Source organism: Struthio camelus, chromosome 22 (assembly GCF_040807025.1).
Source record: "Struthio camelus isolate bStrCam1 chromosome 22, bStrCam1.hap1, whole genome shotgun sequence".
Taxonomy (NCBI): Eukaryota; Metazoa; Chordata; class Aves; order Struthioniformes; family Struthionidae; genus Struthio; species Struthio camelus.
In genome coordinates, this window is record NC_090963.1 from 9638418 (window position 1) to 9641623 (window position 3206).

The following is a 3206-nucleotide window of genomic DNA, read 5'->3' on the forward strand; positions in this document are numbered from 1 at the left end:
ACCTCTCCATGCCTGCCCACCTCTCCGTCTGTCCCTGCCTCCAGCTACCACACTGCTCTTCCCCCATCTGTCTGCCTCTGTCTGCCTCTCCATGCCCCTCTTTCCTCTTTTCTCTCTCTCTGTCCAACTCCCCCCTCCATCTTTTCTCTCTCTCTATTCCTCTGTCCACCTCTACATCCCTCTTCTCTTCTCTTCTGCTCCCCATTCTCTCTCCGGTCCTGCATCCTTCCCTCAGCTCCCCCTCTCCCTCTTTTTCTCTGGGCCTCCATCCTTCTCTTTCTTTCCCCATCCCTCCTCCCAGCTCTCTCTCCCTCTCCCTCTGTCCAGCTCTGGCAGGCCCTGGCACCATGGGGCACACACCCACCTCGGCTGGGATGGAGGAAGAGTCTGGGCAGGGTGAGTGGGGCCTTCAGCACTCACAAGGATATACCCTGTCTCTTCCTTTCTCTTCCTCTTGTAAAGCAGAGGAGCGGAGGTTGAACCTCGAGTATCATTACATGAAGAGCACACAACCAGCCTGCGCCTGTAGCCAAGCAGTACTTGAGATGCCCTACTCCAAGGCACTATTTCCCGTGAGATATTTACCTGGCAATTTAAAACGTTCAGCAGGACTACAAGTACATTTTTGGAAAGAGGGTCTCAAGTGAAAACATTTAAAATAAAGTTTGTTTCTTAGGATAATTCTGAACACAAATGTGAAGAACCACTTATGGTTGGTTTGAATGTTATTGTTTTGATAATAGATTTTCCAGTGTTAATGGTTAGCATTGTTTTGGCGATGGTTGGTGTTTTGATGATGGTAAATTGCATCCGATGGTAGGTATAGTCCGAGCACTGAAGGCTTCTCTCAGTAAGCTCTGCATCTGAAAGACCAAAAGGAAGCAATGTCATTCCCTGTCATGATATGCAGCATAAAACTATCTGGCTGAGGGTTTGATTTCTAAGCAGCAAAGGCTTGAACCTCCAAGCACCTTGATCTGCTCGGTGTCTGCAGGGATGAACTGACTCGAGAGGAAGGCTTCCAAAAGCCTTCCCCTCACTGAAAACTGACTGCATTCCGGTCAGTGCACTGCACTGAGGATTACGGTAAAACTAGCTGCTTTGATAGCAGCACATGGTAGACCTTAGCTAAGTGAAATTTGGTGGAAGTTTTGCCTAGAGGCTAAACGTGATGGCACCCTTGTTTTACCAGTGATTTTGCAGTCCAGCTGAAAAGAGGGGGAGACATGAGAAACACCTAGTTAAGAATCATGGGGAAATGGTTGATTATGCTGTAATCCTTGCTAATTTGTAACCCTTCTCTTGATATTTATCTTTGGCCTTCTTCTCCTTCTTGACTTTCTTGTCTTTTTTTCATTTCTGATGACCTGAAAGCTCTTTGTCCCTCTTTCTGTGAGTTTTTCCCCTATTTGGCCAGATTTGTTTTCTTTTGCTGGGAGAGGACGGAGCTGTCCATCCAAGCAAAGTGTTTGTCTTACCGGCTTTGAGCATGAGCTTGAAAACGCTTGTCTGTAGGGACGCTGACTGCAGGACAGTCACTGCTCCAGAAGACTCCTTCCAGCCTGGTTTTGATCCAGGAGCAGGGAGAGTCTTGGACGAGGATGGGATTTGAGCCCATGTGCACAGCGTAGAATAGATTAGCAGTGCATCACGGTAACGTCTTGGCCACCTCTTTGCCAACAACTTTGTTGTTGTCAGTTTGTGCCTTTCAGCTTTGGATAAAACAAATCCAGCTAGGCTGTGTTCTTTGGGACTTGTGGTTTTGTTTTGGAGCATCAGGGCCGACCCTGCAGGGGTGGCTTCTCGACCGCAGGGGGAAGTCTGAACGACGTGTCCTGTGTTCTTGTAGGCAAGCACTGCATCACACAGACCCACGCGCTCTCGTCTGGTGTGGGGATGGGAATTTCCCCTTTTCCTCCTGGGTTTCCCAGATCAGTTTGTGCGAGTGGAAAAGAGCATTCCCTGGTGAGCAGGGCAGGCGCGGGAAGGCTCCCAGCACATCAAGGGGCTGGTGAAGACACGGCCACGAGATGCTTTTGGGAAAGCATTTGGGATTCATTTGTGACTGCTCATGCTTCCCTTCCTTCTCCTCTTTGGAGGATGACACAGGGCAGAATGGCATGCCTTCACTAAAGCCTGATTTGTTATGCTTTGGCTGTAATAAAGCGTGTGCCTTGTGCTTGGTGCTGATCCCTGTCCTGTTGATCCTCCTCCCCGTTCCCTCCCAGTGTAACACCCCTGAGCATGACCCATCTCTGCACACCCAGAGGTGTGAGCAGGAAGGGCAGTGGCAGCAGCCCCACGAGCGATGACCCCTCTTTTGTCACAGCCTCCCCAGTTGAGGAGACAGGTCCTTCCTTGTGTAATTGCCCAGCTGGAGTCACCCTGACGCTGTCTCCTGGGTGTCACCCTGGAAGGACAGGCACAGTGAGAGAAGCACAGGGTTTCCGCCGCTTTGTCCGTCATAGCTCATGGTGATTGTGAGCAAAGCCCAGGGTGCTGGGCAGCATAGTCCCCCTGGCCCGCTGCCAAGAGGACTCTGTTCCTGGGTGCACTGGAACCACCAACCTTACAGTTAACAGCCGAACACACTCCCTGCAATCCCAGCTTCCCCCAACCCAGCCTGCGGGCCAGCAGGAGGGTGTGAATGCTGCTTTCTGCTGAGGCTCCCAGGGCACCGGGGGACAACAGGGCTGTGCTTGGCAAGGACATGTCATGGGACGAGAGTCTGTCCCAGCCCTTGGCAGGCTCCGAGGGGATGTAGCTCAGTGGAAGAGCGCCTGCTCCGCATGCAGGAGGTCCTGGGCTCAATCCCCAGCATCTCCAGGGGTGCTTTTGTCCTAAATCTCCATCCCCCCGCAGGGGTGAGGGATGGGGAATGGAGGCATCGCGCCTCTCCACAAATGGTGGGCTCACCCTCTCATGGGATGTCCTACGGCATGTGCAGCTCCCCAGGTAGGAAGTGACCAACCGGCTCACTATCTGAAATGACATCCCTGGGCAAGGGAAGAGGGAGTTAACACTGACACTGCTGGGATATGGTTTTATATGTTGCTACTTTTGCAACAACTTGCTTAGCCAGCAACAGGGAAACAGGCAGGAGCTGCTAGGTCACTGAGTGCATCAAAAAGCCCTCTCAGGAGAGATCACAGCCCTGCGGGACAGGAGGGGCGGCATGTATGAAGGCAACAGGACTGGATGCTGGC

The 3206-nt window shown here is 52.0% G+C and overlaps 1 non-coding gene across 1 annotated transcript; it reads left to right on the forward strand.

Moving 5' to 3' along the window:
- Positions 1 to 2754: 2754 nt before the first annotated feature.
- On the forward strand, positions 2755 to 2826 carry TRNAA-CGC (transfer RNA alanine (anticodon CGC)). The gene has a single exon. It is a non-coding gene; the product is annotated as a tRNA-Ala (tRNA).
- Positions 2827 to 3206: the final 380 nt, after the last annotated feature.